The sequence below is a fragment of the Hevea brasiliensis genome, chromosome 6 (genome assembly GCF_030052815.1).
Source record: "Hevea brasiliensis isolate MT/VB/25A 57/8 chromosome 6, ASM3005281v1, whole genome shotgun sequence".
In the NCBI taxonomy this organism is placed as follows: domain Eukaryota; kingdom Viridiplantae; phylum Streptophyta; class Magnoliopsida; order Malpighiales; family Euphorbiaceae; genus Hevea; species Hevea brasiliensis.
This window is the reverse complement of record NC_079498.1, coordinates 14,317,973-14,326,138: the sequence shown is the minus strand read 5'-3', so window position 1 is coordinate 14,326,138 and position 8,166 is coordinate 14,317,973.

Genomic DNA, 8,166 nt, shown 5'->3' with positions numbered 1-8,166 from the left:
CAACAGCCACCAAAATCCATAACGCATGCACGAAGCATGTCCTCTAATATCTGTATGGTCCTTTCTGACTGTCCATCCGTCTAAGAATGAAAAGCAGTACTAAAGTCTACTCGTGTTCCTAAAGCTTCTTGGAATTTCTTCCAAAATCGAGAAGTAAACTGAGTACTATGATCAGAGACAATGGAAACTGGAACTCCATGAAGACTAACAATCTTGTTTATATATAACTGTGCAAGTTTAGCAAAGTCATATGTAGTCTTCACAGGAAGGAAATGAGCAGATTTTGTCAATCTGTCCACTATCACCCAGATCGCATTGTAACCACCTCGTGTACTAGGTAAACCCACAACAAAATCCATGGCAATATGCTTCCACTTCCACTTAGGAATAGGCAACGACTGAAGTAACCCAGATGGTCTCTGATGTTCTGCCTTAAACTGCTGACAAGTTAAATATTTAGCAACAAAGTCTGCAACATCCCTCTTCATGCCACCCCACCAATAATGCTCCCTTAAATCACGGTACATCTTAGTTGAACCTGGGTGTACTGTGTAAGCAGAATGGTTCTCTTCTCAACTCATCAATATTGGGGACACAAAGTCTAGTGCCATAACGAAGAACTCCATCATCATTTAACATGAACCCTTGAGCTTGGCCTTGAAGAATACTATCTATAATCTCACACAACTGAGAATCCCTCTTCTGAGCAGCCTTAATTCGATCAATCAAGATAGGCCTAACTCGAAAATGTGCTAAGAATGATCCCACTACGATTTCAAACTTTACTCCCTGATCTAACAACTCATGTAATTCACCAATCAGAGGCCTCATCTTGGTAGATATATGGGCTAAACTACCAGAAGACTTCCTGCTTAGAGCATCAGCCACCACATTAGCTTTTTCAGGGTGATACTGTATAGTGCAATTATAATCCTTCAGTAATTCTACCCATCTCCTTTGCCTAAGATTAAGATCACGTTGGTCAAAGATGTATTTGAGGCTTTTGTGGTCAGTGAAGATTTCACAAGTCTCACCATATAGATAGTGCCTCCAGATTTTTAAAGCAAAAATTACTACAACCATTTCCAAATCATAAGTTGGATAATTCTGCTCGTGCCTTTTCAACTGACGAGAAGCATATGCAATAACGCGTCCATGCTGCATCAAAACACATCCTAAACCAATCCTAGAAGCATCACAATACATTACATAACCCCCTGATCCAGACGGAAGGGCTAACACTGATGCTATAGTTAAACGAGTCTTAAGCTCCTGAAAACTTTTTTCACAAGCCTCAGACCACTAAAATTTCACATTCTTCTGTGTCAACTTAGTTAAAGGTGCTGCAATACGAGAGAAGTCTTGAACAAACCGTCTATAATACCCTACTAAGCCCAAGAAACTACGAATCTCTAACACAGTTGTAGGTCTAGGCCAATGAAGCACTGCCTCAACTTTCTTCTTATTAATGAACACCCCATCCCTAGATACTGTATGGCCTAGGAAAGCCACACTATCTAACCAGAACTCACATTTTGAGAACTTGGCGTATAGCTTGTGTTCCCGTAAGGTCTGAAAGATAATTCTCAAATGCTACTCATGCTCCTTTTTACTCTTTGAGTACACTAGAATGTCATCGATGAACACTATAACAAATTGATCTAAGAAAGGCTTGAAAACTCTATTCATGAGAACCATAAAAGCAGTTGGAGCATTGGTAAGACCAAAAGACATTACAAAAAATTCATAGTGTTCGTACCTAGTCCTAAAGGCCGTCTTGAATATGTCTTCTTTCTTGACCCTCAATTGATGATACCCAGATCGAAGATCAATCTTGGAAAAATACTTTGCACCTTGAAGTTGGTCAAACAGGTCATCTATGCGTGGAAGATGATACTTATTACACACAGTCACCTTATTCAATTGCCTATAATCAATGCACATTTTCAAAGACCCATCATTCTTCTGTACAAATAACACAGGAGCACCCCATGGAGAAACACTAGGGCGAATAAACCCCTTATCTAGTAGGTCCTGTAACTACTCCTTCAACTCCTTAAGTTCTGCCGGTGCCATACGATAAGGTGGCATAGATATGGGCTCAGTTCCAGGAACTAAGTCTATACCAAACTCTACCTCTCGCTCCGGAGGTAAACTTGATAAATCTTCTAGAAACACATCAGGAAACTCCTTAACCACTACAACATTCTCCAAACCTACACCTTCTACCTGAACATCTCTAACATAAGCTATATACCGCTTACACCTCTTTCGTAATAATCATCTAGCTTTCACTACTGAGATAAGATTACTAGAGGCTATACTGCGATCTCCCTGAAATTGAAATTCTGCCTCCCTAGAAATTTTAAAGAGTACAACTTTATTATGACAATCTAATGAAACGTGATAAGTGGCTAACCAATCCATGCCTAAAATCACATCAAACTCAAACATATCCAAAGAAACAAGATCTGCAACTAATTCCCTATCTCTAATATGAATTATACATCCCCTATACACCATATCAATGTCTATTGCATCCCCCATAGGTATTGATACAGATAAAGGATACTCTAATAAAGTAGTTAGTGTACTAAATCTCATGGAAAAGTATGGAGAAACAAAGGAATGACTGGAACTAGGATCAAACAATACTCTAGCATCAAATGAGCAAATAGGAAGTCTACCTATCTTTACTGCATTAGATGCCTAAGCATCCTGCTGAGTCAAAGCAAAAACCCTAGCTTGACCTCTACCACCAGATGTCTGTCTATGAGTTTGAGCAGATCCTCTACCACCCTGACCACGACTACCAAAACCCTGACTTCTACCACTATACTGTGAAACTGGTTGAACCTGAGAGGGAGGAGAATGTGCTGCCTGACCAGCACCCTGAGTTGTCTCACTAGTAGGACAGTCCTGTCTACAGTGTCCCAACTGTCCACAACCAAAGCATGCTCCAGTGACCCAATGACAAGTGCCCTTATGTGGCTTACCACAATGCTGACAAGGAGTGGAAATAGGCTCAGTGCTAATCTGGTTATACCGAGCATTCCCTGTATGAGTCCTCTGCTCACGTCCCTAACCAACTCTAAATTGATGTGCCCTATTGCCAACTGTAGACTGAGAACCCTGCTTATTATCCTGATAAGAACCCTGATGACTCTATCCTCTGTTAAATTGATTAACTTGACTATCTTTCTTAAACCGCTTGTGCTGCTCATAAGCGCAACGCTCATCATCATACATCTCTATCTGTCTAGCCTAATCAACCACCTCCTCATATTTAGGTAGTCTTAAAGGAGCTACACGATCAATTAGCCTATCTTGTAAGCCCTTTTCAAACCTGTGAGCCTTCTTCTCCTCATTTGGAATCAAGTGTTTACCAAAGCGGGATAATTTGGTAAACTTCATCTAATACTCTGTAACTGTCATTTAACCTTGCTTCAAGGTTTCAAAATCCAAAGCCTTAGCCTCTTGAACACTAGGAGGGAGAAATCACTCTAAGAAGAAAGAGGGAAACTCAGGCTAGAGGATAGAACCTTTGGGTCGCCCATTCTTCTTAGAGATATACAACTCACGAGCAACTCCCTTAAGCTGATTTCCTGCCAACATCACCATCCTAGCACTACTGCAACCCATAGTGTCATAACACCTCTCCATGTCATCTAGAAAATCTAAGAGATTAGCTAATGCATCCTCTCCAGTGAACTCCTTTGGCTTTAGCTTGAGGAAGTCTATAGAGTCAAGGAATCGAGCCCTATCTTGAGCTGGTGCTGAAATAGAACCAACCATTAGTTGTTGTGGTTAAGTTGTAAGGTAATCAGTTATAGTATTAACAGCACGATTCACTGCATGTAATCCTGCTGCCAGATCTGCCACAGTAACTTGACTAGCTCTTGGTGCTTGAGCTGCAGTAGCTAATTGGAATGGTTGTGCCCTAGTTTTAGCCATAGGCGTCTGTTCAGATGTCTGATTAATAGTTTGAGGTGGTACCTCCCCTGTTGGATCAAGGTTTGCACCATTAAGACCTTTGGCCCTAGTTCTCCTCTTACGTCTAACAGACTCAAGCACCTATTCATTTTAATAAACAAGCATTAAATTTGAAAATGTGAGCCAAATTAAGATAGGTGAAAAGGTACGAAGAACGCAGACATCTAAAGCAATGATAAACTGAAAAGACGTTAAGGATCCTATGCTCCGCAAGTTTACTAGACCTCAACCGAGCTCTGATACCAACTTTGTCACGACCCAAAATTCTGAACCGTAACCGACGCATAATTTAAGTATTCTTAAATCATGCAAGCCTTATCAGAGTATCTTGAATGAATATATTGTCACTTACTAATCCCAAAAAATAGACAAAATCCAAATAAACAAAATGCTGAATAAATATCATAAATATCCCATAAGTAAACTGTGAAGTCTCTATAGATTTCAAATAAAAACTTAAACTATTCAATAAACTAAACTAATTATTAGCCCGAGAAAATATGAATTCGGACATACCATGAGAACAAATCAAAGATTGTCCATCTCCAAAAAATGGATTGAATATTAGGATCAGTTGCAGAATTCTACTGATCTGAAACAGATAACAGACAGAGAAAACGTGGTTTGAGCTAAATGCTCAGTGAATGATAATTATAGCACACAACAGAATAAGAACAGGCAGACGCTTGATTAATTTTACAATAAATTTTTCATTCAATAAAATCATGCTCATGCTGTCAAAAACATTAATAAAATAATTTCATAAAATATATATATAAAAGAAATTCATTCAATAAAAATTTTATGGTACAGTGCACCAGGGTGATGATACCCCACATCACCAAAGGCCAGATGGTAAACACGCTACTAGATATTAGATACCTTCCTCCTCCTTCACAGATATCAATGTATATGATACTAATGCAAATCATAAACTGCAATGATGTATGACTCGACAATGCAACCTAATACCGTGATAGTCCACACGGTGGAGCCAGATAACAGAAACAGATACTGGGTACAGGTACCAATTCAAAACAGAAAATTAATTTGCACAAATCAATCAAAATCAATAAAAAATTTCAGATAGCAAATAATAACTGATAGTGCAATTCTAATAGTTTATTTCATTAATTTCAGAGAGTTAATAAGATCAAATCAATCTAAATCAATTCAGTGTAACACATCGGTAAATTTTATAGTCAAATATCAATCAATATAAATACATTAAAGGCCTGTTCCCGGAATCCTAATGGCTCTAATACAGAGATAGTTGACCAAATCAATTATTCAATCAAAATCGAAATAAAATTCAATAATAAAATAAAACTCTAGAAATTCACATGTAAAATAATTGTTAAAATACTGATTTAAATTTTCATTTAATAAAAAAATTTAATGCTAAGACATTTTAAAAGGAATTAAAATGGTGCCATGTACTATAACTACTACTCACCTGGAACCTCCAAAATAATAGCTAGATTTAATTAAAAAGAGACAATTTCAGCTGACAGAATGAATATTTGAATCTCCTACATACTCAAAATATAAAAGAAAAATATCAAATAATAATAAAATAAAATAACTTTAATATATATATATATATATATATATATATATATATATATATATATATATATATATATATATATAATCTAAATTCAAGGTTACTATTAATTATGATCAACCCAATTCAATACCAATGGTCAAAGAGAAAATAAATTTTTAGAGTAGTTGTAATAAATCAAGGAAAGAAAATAAAATCAAATTCACCCATTATTGAACAAAGAATGAGAATTTTTACCTTGAAAATAAAATCGAAGGTAATGAATAGAGAAGTAAAAATTTAGGGATTCTCTGCTCACATCAAATTATAAATCGTAAATTTATATATATATAACAATAAATAAAAGATGATGAAAATACGTGTTGAGAGTATTTGATAGAAAAAGGAGGTAACAAATAGGTTTTGAGAGCAAAGTTTAGCAGAAGAGATTATCAAGGTATATATATTTTAAGAGTTCTATTATGTCTAGAATGGGATAAGATTTATTATTGAACTGGGTTATTCAGATTGCAGATATATATTTAATTTCAAAAATAATATATATATTTAAAAATAAATAAACAGGCCATCCAATAAAATATATATTTTTTTATAAATATATTAAATTATTGTTAGCTAATTAAAATAAAATAAAAATAATAAATAATAAATATATATGAGTTTTCACATTTATTAGGTAAAAATTATTTTAAACCTTAAAAAATAGGCAATAAATCCAATATGCCACTTTAGCTTTTAGACTTTTAAAAGTGACTCAATAAAGTCCAAAACATAACATTGTTAAGTCTTTTTCTAAGAATTAAATAAAAATAATTATTTAAACACTTAAGAAATAATCAAATAATAATTTAAATTTAATTGAATAAATAAATTTAATTTTGAAACTTAATAATTAATTTTAAATTTAGATTATGTTAATTTACATGTTAATAAATAAATAAAACATTATTAAAAATTTTATACAAATATAAATTTATATTTTTTAAAAAATATAAAAATTCCTTTATTTCAACTAAATACGAAAAGAATTTAGTTCTTATCGATCAAACACTAAATTTTATCCGTAAAATCTCCTTTAATAAATTTTAAAGTATTATTAAAAAATGTATGAATATTATTAATTAAGATTATAAATAATATTTTGTATATAAGATAAATTTTTACTTAAATTTAATTAATTATAAATCTTTTTTATATATATAATCAATTGGCTTGCCACATGGGATGGGCATGATGAGAAAACAAAGAGAGAATGTATCTATAATGCCCATAAATTATTATAATTCGCATTAATTATTCCCTGGAAATCTCAACTGAATTTATCTAATCATTATTAAAACTTTTTATATCAGATCATATAAGTGATGTTTAAAATATATATTTTAAGAAAATTTAAATCTAAAATAAATTATTATATTTATAATTAATAATTTATTTAGAGAATAATTTATTATGTTAAAATTAATAAAATATTTTATTAATTGATTTGAAATAAGTTGAACTGATATTACAAAATTAATTATGTGGCAACAAGTTAAGAAAACTCTTTTAGCTTTGAAATTATAATCTATTTATCTTTCTAATATAAAATTTAAGAGCAAATTAATTTGATTAGTTTCAGCAAAGCTTAATTAAGATTGTGATATATATCCTTGTCTTAATTAATCAACTTGTTTCCACATCTTTCCAACAGAGATTGGGATGATTGACTGATTAAAGCTGCTATCGTTAGGCCATTCTGGTACACAAAGTCCGCTTTTTCTATGCAAGACCTTGAAAACAAATTTTACGGATTCAACTTTAACATAAGAAATATTAATTTCTACGAAGGTGTGCCCATAAAAGTTGTTTGAAATTTTCATAGAGTAAAATTTCAAAATGCAATGCTATTCTTGTTCCAACAAGTATTAGGGTTTGTTTGGCTAAATGTTGGATACAATTTGTAGTGAAAATTGATAGCTGATTATAGCTGATACAGTTTATAGCCGGTAATTGATAGTTAATTATAATTGATATATTTAAATATTTAATAAAATTGTGTCTAACTATTATTATTAATATGTAAACTAATTAATAAAAATATATAAATATGTCATATTATTTATTTTATTATTAAATTAAACATATAATTATTGATTTACTATACAATATTTATATATACACATGCACACGTATATATATGAATATTAGAATTATAAATAATTTATTGATATAAAAAGTAATTTGAAAATAAAAAAAAATTATAATTAATAAATTTTAAAAGGATAATACAATCTAAATAACACATAAAATCAAATCATTTATCGACTGATGAGAAAAAATTTTCATTTTAAAGTTAATATAATAAACAGTCTATCAACTATTACCTGTAATTCTAATAAATTTATCTAGATTCTGGTCCATGGATCGGCATCAGCAAAGAAACACAATGGCGTGATCATTTGCCAATTTATGAAATGGCATTGGAAATCCTGAGGAAAGGAAGAGAAAAGAAAAATAAATAGGATATTGTTCCACCACCTGTATTTCCTTTAGTCTCTCTTTATATGATGTTCTCCCAAAAGTTGACTTTTCTTCCTTTTGTTCAATTATTCACTATTGACTCA